Source organism: Etheostoma spectabile, chromosome 15 (genome assembly GCF_008692095.1).
Source record: "Etheostoma spectabile isolate EspeVRDwgs_2016 chromosome 15, UIUC_Espe_1.0, whole genome shotgun sequence".
In the NCBI taxonomy this organism is placed as follows: Eukaryota; Metazoa; Chordata; class Actinopteri; order Perciformes; family Percidae; genus Etheostoma; species Etheostoma spectabile.
Genome location: NC_045747.1, coordinates 27,389,765 through 27,407,778, shown reverse-complemented (window position 1 = coordinate 27,407,778; position 18,014 = coordinate 27,389,765). Strand labels below are relative to the sequence as shown.

Here is an 18,014-nt window from a genome sequence, read left to right as displayed (position 1 = left end):
CACACACACACACATGCTTAAGGCCCCATGAAGGTGTTGAGTGTTGCTGTGAGCAGCAGGTGGTGTGCCTCAGTGCAGAAGAGTGGTTAGCAGGATGAGTAACAGGTGGGGGACTGTTGGCTCTCTGATCTCCATCGCCTTCACTCCATCAGGCAGGATGAGCTAACTGATCACGGCGGTGCACTGCAGGTAGCAGATCTGAAGTGTCAGCAGTGCTGCTTCCTGTGTTTTTCCCACCAGGATGGTTAATAAGGCTGTCTCAAATTTTCTGCTTCCCTGTCTGCCCTACATTCTGCTCCATGCACTCATAGAACTCTCTGTGTGATACTGTGAGATTGTGTGTCAGTCCAGAGGATTTCTTGTTTTCCTTTCTTTTCCTTCCTGTTTTTTCCTCCGTGTTATCATGGGTGCAAAAATACGTTGCCATAGGTAACAAGTGCTTTTTAATCATCCTTTATCAGTTTGAGATGCCCTATTGACAGTATTACTCAGGAAGGAACTTGTTTTGGTGGTAGACGTGTCAGTTGAAAAGTTGCTTTAGTCAGATTGGACAGATAGTCTAGCTAGCTGTCTGGATTTACCCTGCAGAGATCTGAGGAGCAGGAAACCTTAGTCCTCAGAAATCCACCAGAGGTTAGAGTGTCAACACAAAGGAAGCAAAAGCTGACAGACATCTGGCCGAAATGAAACACATCCGGCAGAATTTCCTGAGGCACCGTATTAAACCTGGAAGTGGAAGGTTTATATAGAATAGTCCCGTGTTAATCCGCATCTTTGTGACTTGGGGTTATATTGGCTGCGTTGGCAATTGTAAATAATAGTTTTAACAGAGCCTTGATCATATTGGGGCATCACCGATGCCAGGTCATTAGTGAGGGGGCACAGCCTTTTATAAAGGCGAGCACTTTTTCAACCCTCTCTCTTAAACCTTGGTTATCTGAACCCCCTTCCATCATCAGGAAAGAAAGAAGATACCAGCCTAGCTTAATGTGTCCAGTGTTTCCCACAGGTTGAGATTTTACTTGTGGTGGAAAGTTGAGCAGAATGTGACGGCGTGGCGTTTGATGGCTGGCTTCAGTAATAAACTAGTCAAACAAAGGTTCATTAACTATTTAAGTTATAACAATGATTTACATAACAATGACAGATAATTTAGATTGAAATTTACATATTAAACAAATGTAAATGTGCTGTATTTATATAGCGCTTTTCCAGTCTTAACAACGCTCAAAGCGCTTTTACATCTACAGGATACATTCACCATTCGCACACATTCATACCTGTGGCCGGGGCTGCCGTACAGGTGCCACCTGCTCATCAGATATAATTCATACACACTCACACTCCGATGCGCGCACCGGGGCAACTCGGGTTCATGTCTTCCCAAGGACACTTCGACAATGACTGCAGGGGCGGGGATTGAACCACCAACCTTCCGATTGGCAGGCAACCGCTATACCACTGAGCCACAGCCGCCCAGACTAGTTGGAAGAATTATATCTCCACCTGGCCTGGGAACGCCTCGGGATCCCCCAGTCAGAGCTGGTTAATGTGGCTCTGGAAAGGGAAGTTTGGGGTCCCCTGCTTATCAGTGTTTTTTCCATCAGCTTGTGATTCGTGTTCACCACAGCGGGCGGAACTTGTCACAAAGTTAGCAATAACAAAGTGAAGAGATCATAGGTCAATATTACTGTGATTTAAAACTAGTCTCTCATTAGTCTTGCATTTGTTAGACCTATCTTCACAGGTAGTGCAGTTTTAGCACTGGAGTGAGGTCTGGCTGCACAAGTTCTCGTTTGATTTCTAAGCCTAACTGATGTCGGCCTGGTCATCATTTTAGTACATGTATTTTTAACTTGTGCAAAAATAAACTGCAATGTAGGGCTGTGCGATATGGAGAAAATAAAAAATCACGATATTTTTGACCAAATACCTCGATATCGATACTGCAACGATATTGTGGTGTTGACACTTGGTGCTTTCACAAAATATTTACACATTGAGATTTTTGATGAATAATCATCAGTAATGTAGATATTGCGTAATAAATATGGCAAATAATAGAACTGTTGCAACAGTCTGGTAAGTTCAGACAAGGACATCACTTTACTGCATTCACTTAATGCAGCCTTTAAAACCAGGAAAAGACAACACTTATGCCATTTTACTATATCCAAAATCTAAGACGATATCTAATCTCATATCACAATATTGATATAATATTGATATATTGCCCAGCTCTACTGCAGTGCCAGAAAGCTTTCTAACTTCCCTACCCTCTGTGTCTCTCAGATAGGGCTTTAGCACAAAAGAAAAGTAAGTTGGTTAGGTTTTTGCAGTAAGAGCCAATGCTCACATTCTCGGATGCACAAATGTATACTACCCAGACACATCAGCATTTTCAGAGAAAAACACAACTTTAAAGGCTTTTCATACTGGGTTTTTAGGCTTGTTTTTTTAAAAGTACCGCAAGTTGGTGCACTTTAAGTAGTTTTCTCAGAAAGTGAAATCCTACTCCCTGCCACTGTGCAGTGTGTCAAAAAATGTAATGGTACCTCTGTTGTGTCAAAGGGTATTGGTTTAGTTTCCCACACACACACACACACACACACACACACACACACACACACACACACACACACACACACACACACACACACACACACAAACACAATCTCAATGCACCCTTTCTTCTCCCTATAACTTCTGTAATATAGAGAATTTCTGATTCAGTATAGCAGCGCAGCGCAGAGCGGTAAAGTGATCCATCTGGTGTTGAGTGTGGTTAAAAAGGAGATCTCTCTTAGGACGCACATCCACATAAATCAGGTTAAGAACTCGAGACTACATTGTATTTTGAAAGCCTTGCAGCTGACAAACATGGTACAAATGATCTCTAACCAAACACAGAAACCTTGTTTGGAGAGATTGGACTTGGATGAGTTTCCCGGGGTGCTCTGGCTGTCTGCTGTGGTCAAGGTTTGTTGTTGTACCGCCTTGTGCCAGAGCATTGGTTGAGAATGTGTTTGTGGAGGAAATGTCTGAGTAGGATCTGAATCACAGCTTGGTGCATGAAGCACTCAGAATCAGAAATACTTTATTCTTTACTCTGTAGGACTGTTACTCTCACTATAAATGTCTTTGACTGCTCTACTTTGCAGAGGAGATGGACTCTTCTGAAACATTTAACAAGGCTCTTTCAGTTGCTTCATATGGCCCAAGTTACACAAGTGTGTGTCATTAAAGTGAAAGGGCTCTTAGCTAACAGGGATACAGGCATATCCAGTTTGTGATCGTTGTTGCATTAGATCAGGGCTTCTCAAAGTCCGGACCGAGGTCCGCTTCAACAAACAGCAAGTCAATCGGGACCCAGCACGTCCCTTGTGTAGTGACTATTTGTCTTGAGTTTGTTCCTCGTCACCTTGGTGATGACTGGGGAATCTTTGACGCTGGTTTGTTCCAAAAAAACAAAAACAAAATATATCCAAGAGAGTAGAGTTGAAAAATATATAGTCCTTTATTACAACAGATCCTATATCTGGTAAATAAATTATAAGTCAGACTGAATAATTTTAACTGAAGAAGACATAAAAGGAGCGGTTTTAACAAGGTCAACAAGCTGAGTGCACCCCCGTCACCTTCCTATTTAACGCCTTTTGACCTGTAGAGGGAACAAATTAAGAAGAATAAGGCAAACATTTTAATACATTATTAAACAAAAGAAAAGATTAAAGATTAAGATTAATAATTATTAATGTAATACATAATGAAGTTCAATTCAATTTTCAATTCAATTTTATTTATAGTATCAATTCATACCAAGAGTTATCTCAAGACACTTTACAGATAGAGCAGGTCTAGACCACACTCCAGAATTTACAAGGACCCAACAGTTCTAGTAGTTTCCTCCAGAGCAAGCAACAGTGCGACAGTGGCGAGGAAAAACTTCCTTTTAGGCAGAAACCTCGGACAGACCCAGGCTCTTGGTAGGCGGTGTCTGACGGGCCGGTTGGGGTTAGTGGCAATAACAAAAATAGAAAAAATAGTAGTTTGTAGCAGTTCTTTGTAGTAGTTCATGGCATAGCAGGGCACTGTGCGGCATTACAAGGCACAGCAGGACGTAGCAGGACGTAGCAGGACAACGCAGAGTGTAGCAGATGAACCTGGCACCGCAGAATGTGTAGCGGGACCATGGCGACAGCTGCTACCATGATTTTGGAGCATCCCTGATCCGAGGGAACATGCTGGGGAAAAAAGAACATAAGGACTCCGGGGAATGACTCCCCAGAGCTAGGTTAGAATCAAAAGAAAAACTAACCGTTGGGCACTGCTTCCTAATTCCATATGATGGTACCCAAACCGGTACAAAGGTTGAGCAGGAAAATCGAGTACTGAACTTGAATGAATTCAGCTCAAAAGTTGGTGATTAAATATTATTTTGTTATTGCCAATTGTTGCGGACCTCTGAAATCTGGTATAAAAATCAGATGCGGACCTTTGAGTGAAACGTTTGAGAACGGTTGCATTAGATCATGTGTGCAACGTCCTACTTGCGCAAGTTATTGAGTGTGTTTACATGCCTAATTATTTTATGCATGTTTTATTAGATCATGTGTATATATTCAAAACTTTTTTCTTTTTGGCCATTTTTGTGTTTTTTTCTGCACTCTTGCCTAAACTCTAAGTTGTTGTCCATTATCCTATCCTCTTTCAGTCATTCTGTTTTCTGATTTGTAAATTTCAAGAGACTTTTAAATTCACTTTTAAATAAAAATTAAAGATCAGAAATAATACAAAAACAAATCAGTATCAAGCATCAAATCGCTCTAGAGTAAGTCGCGATGCATCTAAGAATCAATTTGTTTCCACACCCCAAATGCTCAGTTTTTGCTCAGTTGCTCAGACACACACACACACACACACACACACACACACACAAACAAAATGGCAGTATGTAGAGGTGGTAGACCATCTCTAATCATATGTACATTTCATCTAACAGTTGGGGGGGACCATAAATATAAAATTAAGAGCAGATTTTCAAAGGGACACAAATAATACAGCCAAAATGTTCATAGAAAAAATGTACACAGAAGATAGCCTTACTACTTTTATGCGTGTACCATGTAGCCTTCTTAAGAGGATCTTTAATCTCTGACCCAAACCACATTCTTTTTTCTAATTTTAACGGGTGGTTTTGGTGCCTAAAATTAACTGTCGTTGGTCACCTTTTGCCGGCTAAACTCAACTAAGGCGAAGTAAAAAAAATTGCATTGTGCCAGTTGCTTGAGTTCGATCGCAGGATCATATCTGGGTCATTTGTGTTTAGTGACGCTACTCGCGTACCCGCCGGTGAAGAGCTGTAGGCACCAACACGTCTCTTTACGTCATCATATAGCTAAAAGTATGAATTTATACTTTATCGGGTCTGTCCGCACAACACGGTCACACAGCAGTTTGTGAAATTGTCACATTTTTAATCTATCGATTTGTGTACACAGACACACTTTTGTCATTTTTTTGTGTTGCTAGGCTGAGAACGTAATGTATTTGTGCTGGTCACTACGTAATGGGAAGCATCAATTTTAGAAAAGCAGAATGAGGAGAAGACACGCCATACGCCGCGGTCTCTGGGGGACGCACCAGTTGGGTTTAGGAAAAGAAGAAGGAGGAAATGACACGCAACACGCCGGGGAAACGATACGCTAAACGTCAGAAAACAAGAATGATGGTGAAAGTCCACCCCAACCATCCTCTCTACGTGGAGTTTTGGCATTTAATAATACTGGCTACCGTAGACGTACTGTGACCATGAAACATGCTTCCCATTTAAATACATTACTTTAAAAATCGTGTAAAAACGAGTAAAACCTGTCATTGTACACAATTCCATAGATTCAATAACGTGATAACTAAACAAAATAGCGTGATTCAATAACATTTCACAAACTGCCGTGAGACTGGGTCGGATCGTAAGACGACAAGAAAGCTACTTTTAAATTGCTTGTTTTGTGGATAGAGATCAATCAGGGCTCCATAAACACAACAGAGATATAATTTTCAGAACTTACAAGGTAGTCAAACTTCCCTGCTTTCTTTTCCCACGGAAAATTTCTTTTTCATCCAGTCTGTCCAGGAGAATCTAAATACTGATAGGCTTTTGCGACACATCTACATGCAAAATTTCTGGTTTAAGTGCAAATATTTCAACTCATTTCTCATTCATGCCGTGCCATTTGCGTCATTCAGGCCGCGTGCCGCCACTTTGTGTCTATTGTGTCATTGCATTGACGAATTGAACACGTTTGCTACACGTCATAACTGTCACTAAAGGTGGCGTAAAGCCACAATTATGTGAAGTATATAGCATTATATTATCTACAGTACACAACGTGTTTTTTTGAGGTGCTGCATGTCAGTGAAAGAGTAATCATTTTCTCCGGAGGCAGGAAAAAATGCTCAATGTATAGATTGCCAGCATTAGTAACGCTTTGGCCACTGCTGACTCTCAAGCAAAGCTTGTTACCAGCCAATCCTGACAGAGATCCTGCTATAAACAGCAGCTCTGCCCGGCAAGCACAAAATGGATGTGAAGATGGTTACTTCACTTCAAAGCTTCCCTTCTTTCTACAGCTTTTATTCCAAAAGACTCTAAGAATAAGACCCCATATGCACCTCAATCAAAAAATATTTTCAAAATAAAAGTAAAGTCCAAAATCAGATGCACATTAAATATGATTTAGTTATTTATTGACCAGCTGTCCACTACCAGCTGTACATGACACACCAGGTGAGAATCACTGTTCCAGCTTATAGCTTTAGTGGCAGACAGTTATACGTCCCAGTGTTGGAATCCTCTACAGTGAAATACAGTCACACTTTTACAACGTTTAGCTGTCAGCCTCTCACTCGATCTGGCAGACTTGCATAGATCCATCATAGCCGTTAGAGAGCTGCAAAGAGAATGCAGAAGTCCTGTTACGAGTTGATGAACCACTGGAACGATTTTGGAAACCTTATTTTAAGTTACAAAAAGTGCTCTAGTGTTGCTTTAACGTGCGCCGTTCATGTTAAAGCCTACTTTAAGTAACAGAGACAGTAAAAATGTATTTCACACTATTATTATGGTTAAACTTTGACTCGTGAGTGGTGATCTGTAAGTACCACAATGCAATTTACTCAGCCAGAACACACGTGGAGGTGGCACTGGCCCCTGCTTATGGTGTTCTTGCTCAGACCACACCTGTCTTCGACCTCGGCCTTGATCCCAACTACACACCTGGAAAGTTTGGTGACTGCATCTTCCAGGTTATTGTTCACAGACTGACAGACAGACAGACAGACATCTAGCAAAGTACTCAAATCCTCCTCTGTGGTTCCCGCTACAGAAGGTGTCTCCAAGACAACATTTTTCCATGATGATGCACACACACACACTTATTTTGACAAATCAATTTTGAAAGAATGAATTATAAGAAAGGTTGCTCAACAATCTTGTTTTAATCAACTGATTGATGAAGAGACTTCTCATTTCAGACGAGCAAGGATACGAGAATTAGCCTGTCAAGTGATCCTTGCTTTGAAAGTCCAGCCGCACGTGCATGTTAGTGCACTTGGTCGTGAAAAAACGTCTTCTCTTGTAAGTTAATTTCCGATTAATACAACCTAATTTGTTTCTGCTAAAAAAGGACTATACTAACCCGTCAAAATGATGTAACATTACGAAAGGCAATGAAAATATAATGAAAGAGACTTCCTTTTTTATCTAATCCTTGTAGCTGCAGATGGCAATGTGGATGCAATCAGAGCTTCAGTGTGTGTGTGTGTGTGTGTGCGTGTGTGTGTGTGTGTGTGCTTGCAGCGAGGTTGTTTACAGACCTTATGACTACAATGTAAATGTTCCTGGAACTCCTTATCATCGGCCTCTGGCAAAGCAGCCTCTGATACACGTTCATATTAAAAGAACAAAAAAAGCCAGTAAGCACACGGAAACAAGTCGAATTGCCTTCTGCGTTCCTACTGTGACAGCGAGGCGAGGGAGTTGACTCAGACCTGAGGGCTCGCCATCATTTCTTAAGTTATAATTGGGCCTACAGATTATATAAAAGCAACATCAAGACATGGTGTGTGTGGCCTAGCGGTGTTGAAACGTTGGAACATGGGATGTTGAGATGTCAGGCTTTCAGAACTCTGACGCCACTCCTTGCCCATTGTCCGACAGCGGCCTGAGCCACAAACAGAGAGCGTGACGCAGGTAGGAGACATCACAGCAACAACTTCCATGTTTACCTTTTTGTCACTTGCTCTCTCCGGTTGTGACTTATTTAAGGCAGGGTTCTCTATCTTTCTCCCATGTTTCATAGTCTCTGCACTACTCAGTCTCCGGTTTAAAAAACAAAAAAAGTCCATTATAGGAATAGAGTCCAATCATAATGTTTTACCTGCATTGGAGGGGGGGCGAGACACTCAGTGACAAATAATTCTGTCATTGCCCAAAGGAAATAGGCCTGCTGCCTCAGACAGACTTAAATCTGCAGCTATTTATGCCGCTGGCTCAGCTGCATTTCAAGACAGGCATACGCTCCCATCTCGCCTATGTGAAACATTTTTGTATTTGTAAAGACGGATGAGAGCGATGCTGAAGATTGATAGCAACTCAAGTTGAGCCAACAGAGGGACCTGAATCAGGGCATGATGTGGGCCGGATTTTTGTTGCCTTTTAACTCGACCATCAAACTCTTCACAGAGGGGCAGTTTCCATGCTGAGACTGCATTATTATTCTGAGTTCTCCTTCTGCAGTGGTGTCGGATGGACAACCTGAATGAATTATGATACATAATAAGATTCATCCCAATTGTCCAAGTAATTACCGGTTTCAGTAAAGAGAGTTAGCACAAATCCTTTGTCGATATGGCCAAGATGCCACATAATTGTTTTGTTACAAACCCAACAGACGCACAGTCTTGTTTTTGTTCACTTTATGAATTTAAGTCCAATGTTCAGTCTCTTATTAGCTCTGTTTTGGTCTCAACCTACTCTATGACACAAACTTTAAAAAAAGTATTAAACAATGATTTTGTGCCCCCCCCCTGCAATGACTCTGAGGGCCCCCCTAGGGGTCACAGATACCCTGTTGAAGATCACTGGCGTAAGGAAGTCAACCAATCTGAGCTTGGTTTTTTTAACATGGTGTCCAGTTATTTTGACAGCCTGAGGACGAGTGCTCTGCCTTTAGCCAAATGCTGGTTCCTTTAATTGGGGGTAAAACTGAAAGCAAGTCACTCTGTGATACTTTTCATTCCTGCTGTAACATTTGCCATAATCTTGTAATTGAGCTTAAATCGCCCGAGTTTGACTTCATGTATAAAGAATAAGCAGCATTTTTTGGCATGAGAGACCACCACAGAAGCAACATGACAGATAATTAGATTATAATCAGTTATAATTATTGGTTTTGGGTTGACATCTTTGTCTACTAGCTTAGGTGAAACATTATCTCTGTATTTGTTCTATTTGCTTTGCTGCTTTGTTGCCTTGACAACAGCAGCACCATCCTCTGTGGGGAACCTAGTTTTAATAACCTTTTTCTAATGTCATTTGTCAGCATTGCTGGTCACAAATACGGGGATGGCGGTGAATTTACAAGCACCTGGAGACAATCCTGCTTGAAGTCCATTAACTTTTCTTGCCAAAGGTGAAAAGTCTCAAGTGGACTAAAACTCTGTATCTAACAAAAACTGCCATTTTATAGTCATGTCTACGTATTAAACATGTTAAACCCATATGTTTCTATGTGTGTGAGGCTGTCAGATGGGAGCTGACAGTCAAATCAGAGTTACAATTAAAGGGCCATTGTTTTCAGGAAGAACTACTTGGATGTATTATACGACCTGGATACAGCTTTCAAGGCGATGCCCTGTTCATTCCTATGAGAGTTGGACCGAATGCATCATATTCCGTTAATGAAACGAATGACACTGCTGGGGTTGTGACGCTTAAAAAAAATGCTGCTGATAAGATATTATTGCTATTTTAAACATATTGCAATATTCTGCAACATATTGTAATTTATTATCTTTTTTCCAACCTCAAAATTTCCCCCAATTATGTCCCCAAAAAGAAACTTTTTTTTCCCCTAGTTTTTGTTATTTTGTTCGTTTTCATAAACGATTATAACCTTGGTATGGAACGCACCGGGCAGAACAGCAGCTCGACCGCGGTGCGGTAGTATGATAGACCAAAAATTCATGTAGGGAGGTTGGTTGGGGTGACTCTCAAACAACACAAGACTTTCATCTAGGAGACGGGGGTTCATGTCCCGTTCTTGTCCCGTGCGTCACTGAAACGTACATAGTGAAGCCAAGAGTCCCGACCAAGCCCGTCAAAAAGTGACGGCAAGAGTCCTGTCCCCAGAGCGTCTAAGTATGACGCTAAAGGAGACTTTTTGCGTTAATAACAAATGCCAAAGGCACGTGACCAAGCGTAGTTTTTTGACGCAATGGGAGTCAGAATCTGTTGCCTGGACATTGTAAATGAGTGACTGAACCACCAGGTTAGCAATTGTTGTTCTGTTGTTTACTTGATGATATATAAGGCAGGGCCTTCTGAAAGGTCTTGAGAGAACTCCAGGTTCAGGTCTTCACCCTATGTTTTAATGTTAAATACAGATTTGATTCAGTTAGTTTAAGAGAACTAGAAGATTTTCTCTGAAACACATTAGTAGCATAGACAAAGAGCCTTTATACTTTTTTAGAGTATCCTTTAATTGTCAATAACTGCTAATAAAATATGAGAGGGTAGTGTGGTGGCAGGTTTGCTTGGCATGAGTGGAGGTGTCCACAGCCAGCTGAGGCCCAGAGACAGACGGGCTATTGAGTGGTTACGCTGGAACTGGCTTTCTAATGGCAGTTAAAAGAAAAACTTTGGTTGTGGAGTAATGGCTCTGAGCTCTAATAATTGCTCTAATGCTTATTTCTGAGGTGACAGACTGGAGACGAAATACCCTGCAACCACACTGTGGTCTATGGTGTGTGTGTGTGTCTGTCTGTGTGTGTGTGTGTGTGTGTGTGTGTGTGTGTGTTTTGCCTGCTTGCTGTGGGTTGCTCATAAATGATGCTCCGTGGTTGGCATATTGATTTATGATGATGAGATTATAACTCTGCACACACTTGAGTGCCGATCAAGCCTGTTGGATTCTGGATGTCTGTACTGTAGTTCTACATATATGTATGTATTGCATGTGTGCATGTTCTGTTCATTCCTGTGAGCTCTGGAAAGATGTGAGTGCATGTATAGGTCTCTGTAAGTGAGCCTTTGGAGCAGTAAGACTTTGAAATAATTTGCACTTGGTTGGGACTCTTGGTGTCACGTTTTGGGCGACAGTGGGCGACTTTGGTGGCGGTCTGAAGGCTGCCCATCCAATCATAATTTAGAAACAGTATTGGTATTTTCTCTGGTATTTTTTTTCCATTGGCTGAACATATTTTCTTAACTTTTGATTGGGTGGGTAAGACTAAGCTTTGGGTGTGCTGAGCCCACCCTGCCTAGGGTTGGGTAATGAAATCTGGTGCCAATATGCCCAAATACCAGAATGAGTAGCACTGAAATGGCTGCGCTGCTCTCTGATGCTCCGAAACAGACCTTAGAGGCAACAGAAGCATCGCTGCATGTGACGCTAGGTAAGGTAACATTACGCTTACCGTTAGCTAGTGGCTTGCCTAAACACGATTAAAATGCTAACAGCTAAACGGTCTAACGTGGGGCTGTATTTCACTGGAAAGGACTCCATCACTGGGACCTACAACAGTCTGCAGCTAAAGACACAGAGAAGACTCACTGCACTCTGGGACACCATGGTATCTGAAAAAACGCCAAACGGTACCCAACCCTACCCTTGCCTCTAGCTAATGCTAGCCTTGAGTGTGCATTTAGAGTTATAGACCTGAGCCTAAATTGGATAATGTTTCTATCTATTCTTGCCTTTCACTAACAGATTCTTAAAATCAGGCTGGGTTAAACACTGTTCAAATAAATAATTTAAATAAGTATTCAGACACACACACACACACACACACACACACACACAAACACACAGGTCATTTCAAGTCTCAGTGTAAGTGCTGGAGATTTCTGCTGTGCTGCCACAGCAACCTGAGGCAGTGGTGATGTGTAATCTGTCTGAAGTGTCCGATCTAATGCGTTGTCTGCCGAGTAAGGACACCTCTACCACATATATCATATCGACAGCAGGTGACATTCCCCGATGGCCCATTAACAACTGCTCTTTAACACTCTGTCTTATTGCATCTCATTAGGCCTCAGCACCTTCTCTGCTCCACATTTTTACAGTTTGATTAATGCTGTTCATTCTCATATTAGCAGGAAGGTTATTGATCGTCAGCAAATGCCTCTCTGTTTTCTCATCCTCCCCCGAGCATAATGGCATTGTCTTCAAAGTAACATTAAGATGGTATTTCGATAACAAGGTGGTATTTTGTTAACAAGACTAGAGGTTTAAAATCCTCCTAGCGGTATTCAGGGGCTGCAATATTCATTACCCATTAGTAAACTAACAAATGCAATATTCATAGAATCTGAATCTAGCATCTAATTATCAAGTCTAAATTCTTTTGGTTCCCTAATTGTGTATATTTAGGTTTAGTTTTAAAAAACTATAATGACATGATACAATTGAGATTGATATTTCCTGTTGTTATCTACAGCAGAAACACTACACAGTGTTCAGTGGCAGCATATGTTCACAACCTGTAGCCACAACCTGAAAATGAGATCAGCAACAGAATTAAGTAGAAATAATGAGACTGTCCTCCCCCAAAAAGCTCCCATAGGTCGTTTGTTCCAGCAGCAATTATGACTTATAGTAGCGTTTATAGTGGGGACGCCATCTAGTGGCTGAGTCATATATAATGAGAGCAAACCAGGAAGTAAGATTAGAAAATATAAGAGCACCAAGGTTTGTGTCCCGTCTGAAAATAAAAGTTAACGGCAAGTTTTTTTTTACCACTGTCAGCAGCTATGCATAACCATAAGTAAAGTCTATTTTTAACCCAAGTAGTTTTGGTGCCTAAACAAAAAACCAAAAAACGTCACTTTTAATACCTCTTCACCCTGGTACACAACTGTACTCCGGAAAATAACAATACAAAGACGCCCTCACTGCTGCCAAATCTGCCTACCTCACAACCATCCTCACTGACCGTTGTCAAAACCCCAGAACCTTCTTCTCCACAATGAACAACCTCATCAAGCCTCAGATGAACACCCTCCCTTCCTCTTCTCCGGATCTCTGCAACTCATTCCTCCGCTTTTTTGCTGACAAAACCAACATAATTTACCAATCTCTATCCCCTACATCCGACATCAATATCTACTCCAGCACCTACCACGGCCCCTCTTCTCCCCATCCCTCCTGACCTCCCAACCCCTCCTCCACACTGCCTTCTCTCCCAATTTGACTTGGTCACCACTCCTGAAATCTCTAAACTCCTCAGCTCTTCCAAACCCACTACCTGCTCCCTTGGCTCCCTCCCTACTCTACACTTGAAATCCTGCCTCCCCATCCTATGCCCCTAACTCACTAACCTCTTCAACTCCTCACTGTCCCTTGGAACTGTCCTCTCTGCCTTCCAAACAGCCGTCACTCCAATCCTTAAAAAATCTGGTTTGGATCCCTCCTCCCTCAATAACTATCGACCAGTATCCAACCTCCCCTTTCAGTCTAAAACCCTGGAACGTAAAGTCTTTTCACAACCGCAAAACCCATCTTCATGCTAATAACCAATTTGAACCTCTCCAATCTGGTTTTTGCACCGTCCACAGCACAGAAACCCCTCTTCTTAAAGTCCTCAATGAGCTCCTCACCTCTGCTGACACCGGTTCCCTCAATAACCTTATCCTCCTCAACCTGAGTGCAGCCTTCATTAACATGAGCTATAACATCCTGCTCACCAGACTCAAAAACCTGTGTCGAAGTTACTGCATCTCTCTCCGTAACCACACTTCTGTCTGCCACAGTCAATCAAGGTGTTCCCCAAGGGTCTGTACTTGACCCCCTCCTCTTCATCATATACATCCTCCCTCTTGGTGAGATACTTCGCCACTTCAACCTGGATTTCCACTGCTACGCCAAAGACACCCAGATCTACCTCAGCACCAAATCCCCCCACAATCCTCCCCTCTCCCACATCAACTGTTGTCTGTCAGCTATTAAAACCTAGATACAACAAACTCAACAGCGATAAAACAGAATTCCTCCTCATAGGCTCCAAATCCACACTCAGCAAAATAAATATATAAATATAAATAAATAAATAAAAAAAATATTCTGTATATCTGAACTTAATAGAGGTGTTTATATTACAATATAACATTATACTACTATTACTATTTTTTACTGTTTCTTTTGACATTTTTATATTCTATTTCTATTTAATGTGTATTTTCCTTATTCTTTTGTGGTTGGATTTTTTGAGCTGCTGTAACAAGTTCATTCCCCCAGTGTGGGATTAATAAAATCTATCTAATATTATTTTATCTAATCTTATTTTAAATTAATTCATTTTTGTGCTTCAGGGGTGTTGATAGGTGTCATTTGAAGCCATGCTAGTGACGTGGTTTAATTGACGACAAACACATTTCTCCACCTCGTTAACTTTGTGCTGGCTTGTGTTTGGCTAAAGTTCAGAGTTTGTTTCCAGGATGAACAGCTGCCTCATACTGTTACTGGCAGCATGGCATACTCTGCATCCTCATGCAACATTCATGGCTGCACTTCCTCAAAGAGCAAACAATGTAAAAAAGCTGCGTAGCCACACTTTGACTGAATCTCAGTGTCTGCACTGTGCATACCCATACACAGATGTGAACTGTAAAATAGTCCCCCAACTCCTGTGTGCTGTTGCTGTCATCACAGCCCTCACATTCATCCGTCCTTTCTTTTCAGCCCAGGTGTGTCATTTCTATTCATCATCATCATCATTATATGTGCTTCATAACAGCCATGGTAGTGTTTCTCAGGCCTGACCCTACATTGTGCTCATTATGTTGGCATTTCAGAGCCATTAGTTTTGTACTGTATGCTTTTTCCTAATCTTGGAAAAGCTAATGGCCCAAATTTGTAACGTGACACACACAGGAGCACACACAGACACACACACACGTATATGTAACCCTGTGTGTGTTAATTCCTAACATGCGAGTCTTGTAGAAGTACAGTATTCACAAACCAGTGAACAGCAGGCCTGTATCAGTCTGTGAGGCATAGCTGCTCTGCTGCTGTAGCTGGGGAGGAATTCCCATGACCAACTACAGCTGTCAGAAACTCTCAGGTTCTGAACCTAAACGCACCAGGACAAAGTAGGTGGTGAAAAAAGGTGATAGGTATATATTGAAGACAAGAAGGTTATGCCAGATGTGAAGACAGGTGATTCCAAGTGAGGGAATGCTAATGGTGGTGGTAGTGAATGTAATGTGAACATTACATAGACAATGATTTTCTTTCAGTAATTGTTCATTTATTAAGTGATTCTTCATTATAAGTAAATTCTTATAATATGCCTCTGACACATGTGTCTCCTAAAGATATTTCCTAGAGTAAGGCCTTCAGTGTTAGAGAGTTGAATGGTGGAGAAAAGGAGTCTTGATGGTACAATGTGGGAGATGGTTCTGTTTGCCAGGCATGGGGGAAAGGAAATCCATGGTGAAGGTACTGCAGACAGAGAAACAGGAGTCAGTTAAGCAACACACAGCAAGCAACAAAGATTAACAAACAATTTAGGCTGACACGCGAGCACAACGTACGAGTATTGACTAACAATCCAGCAGGGACTGGATGTCAGGTCACAACTTAAATAGTGTAGTGATGATGATCAGGACCAGGGGAGTAGATTGCTGGTGAGTGCAGTTTCAGGTGATCCTGGATTTCCCAGCATGCACCAGTTGCCCGGCAACAGGAACAGAGTACGTTCAGGAACGTCACAAAAAACACAAAAACAAACTAGAACGAAAGGGTAATCAAGCTCAGGGGAGTGGGTTCATGACAACAGCGCAAATACTGTATCCCTGTCAAGAACACTGTGCAAGATCAAACATGGGTTATGGCCCATTGTAATGAATTGTTTGTGATAATTATGTTGGTAATTATAGTAGAATTATTCTACCTGGAGACTAGCAGTATAGTTTCAGTATTGTATGTATGTATGTATTGTGTACTGTATGAGCAGGCAGGGCTGCAGCCTAGGGGCCCCACGTGTGCACCCCGCCCCTTTCACCTGTTGCTGCTGAGGAGAGGACACAAAAAAAGGGTCCAGAAAATCCTGCTATCTATAGCTTGGATCCTGCATGCTGTTTCATTCATTCATTTGACAGAGCTGTGGGGGTTCCCCTGACCAAAAAGCTTGGGGACCACTGCCATAGAGCTTCATTGTTCATCGATGAGCGTCACTTTGGTACTGGCTGACATGTTTCTTAATCACCATGAACACACACACACACACACAGTAGTTTATCAAAGTCCATCCCACATACAGTGCTGCTGCTGGAAATACTCTATAGAGCACCAAATGTATATCAATGCACCGCTGAAATTAGTCCCACAACAGATTTCATTCTACTTGAAATGACTTAGCCTTTTAAAACCTACCAAACATAACCGTCACTTTGGTGCTCTGGGTCTGGCCTATAGGCGTCACTTTTTGACGCTTTGGGTCGGGATATGCGTTTAACTGACGTGCAGCACGAGAACAAGACAGGTTTTGGAAAAGATGGTGGTTGGGGTTATAAAATGTACGTCTCAGTGACACGTGGGACAGAATGAGACATGAACCCCGGTCTCCTGGATGAAAGTATTGTGTTATTTTGACCCACCCACCACCCAAACCTGCCTCCTTGGGCGGCTGTTTGGTCTTGCACACCACTCGCTACCATTGCCTCTCTTAATACTACTTCATCTTACAGCGCAGTTGAAAGTCATGTATAATTTGCGTTGCCTTGTCTTTTTGTCTTTTTTTACTCACGCCAAAAACATATCTTTTGTGTATCAATTTCTTACCTCCTGTGGATTTGAATGCTGTTTTTAGTAAACATAACTGCTGCCTGGATGAGGCCTGCTCGATTATTCATTAAAAATCGCAATCTCGATTAACCCTGTTCATGATTACATTTTTAAATTTTATTTTTTTAAATTTTATTTTTTTATTTTTTTAATGACTTCAATACTCATTTAATTTCACGAGCCAACTGCATCACAAATGCTACTAACTTCTAACTTTCTTAAAACATAGATTGTATAAAATAGGTTTTAATTTAACGAGCTGTATTTACAATGAGACAACCTGTACAGGAAACTGGAAAAGTTACATAGTGTTGCTTTAAATCCTTCAAGCAATTATTTAATAAATGTGAAACTTTCAACATAGTGCCCAGTAACAGAGAGTCAGATAGTGTTATGGGGGGGACATTAAGTCAGACTCAGTGGTGAGTGAAACCAAAGCAGAGGGACAAACATAGAGCTGTAGCCGAGCCACAGTAGCTTTTTAATTCATTAACTTTATCGATTATCAGGGAAATAATTATCAGGGACTGTCAACTAGACTGTCTACTGTGTGCAGCTGCCATCCCTTTCCCCTAAAGAACTGGATGCATTTTATTGAACTGTTTGCACTTTACCAAATGGACCGCTGGTTTACCTGATAGACTGCTGATGCTCTGAAATACTCGTCGTTTTGAGTGTTTTTAAAGAACTGCTTTTATTCTTTCTGTATTTATTCTATATTTAACCCTTATCTTTTTTTTAAACATAGCCTAATCAATTACTATCACTGCCGTATTGCTGGTCTTGAGAGCGAATTTTGTTCTCTGTGTGTCTGACAAGTCGGGGGTGTTTACTCAGTCAGTAGGGAGTTGGGTTGGGAACCAGATGGTTGCAAGTTAAATTCCATGACGGACCAAAGTATGGTGGTGGACTGGTAGCTGGAGAGATGCCACTTCACCTCCT

The 18,014-nt window shown here is 41.6% G+C and overlaps 1 protein-coding gene and 2 long non-coding RNA genes across 4 annotated transcripts in view; 1 reads left to right on the top strand and 2 right to left on the bottom strand.

Moving 5' to 3' along the window:
* LOC116702899 (uncharacterized) overlaps nt 1-2,919 on the bottom strand; it is a 16,575-nt gene extending 13,656 nt beyond the window's left edge. The window contains exon 1 of the long non-coding RNA XR_004335281.1: nt 2,909-2,919. This is a non-coding gene — a long non-coding RNA (uncharacterized LOC116702899). The remainder of the gene's footprint in view (nt 1-2,908) is intronic.
* The window catches only part of adamtsl3 (ADAMTS-like 3), a 238,953-nt gene that overhangs the window by 34,715 nt on the left and 186,224 nt on the right, over nt 1-18,014 (top strand). The window lies entirely within an intron of this gene.
* LOC116702898 (uncharacterized) overlaps nt 15,503-18,014 on the bottom strand; it is a 20,349-nt gene continuing 17,837 nt past the window's right edge. Inside the window, exon 3 of the long non-coding RNA XR_004335280.1 lies at nt 15,503-15,608. This is a non-coding gene — a long non-coding RNA (uncharacterized LOC116702898). The remainder of the gene's footprint in view (nt 15,609-18,014) is intronic.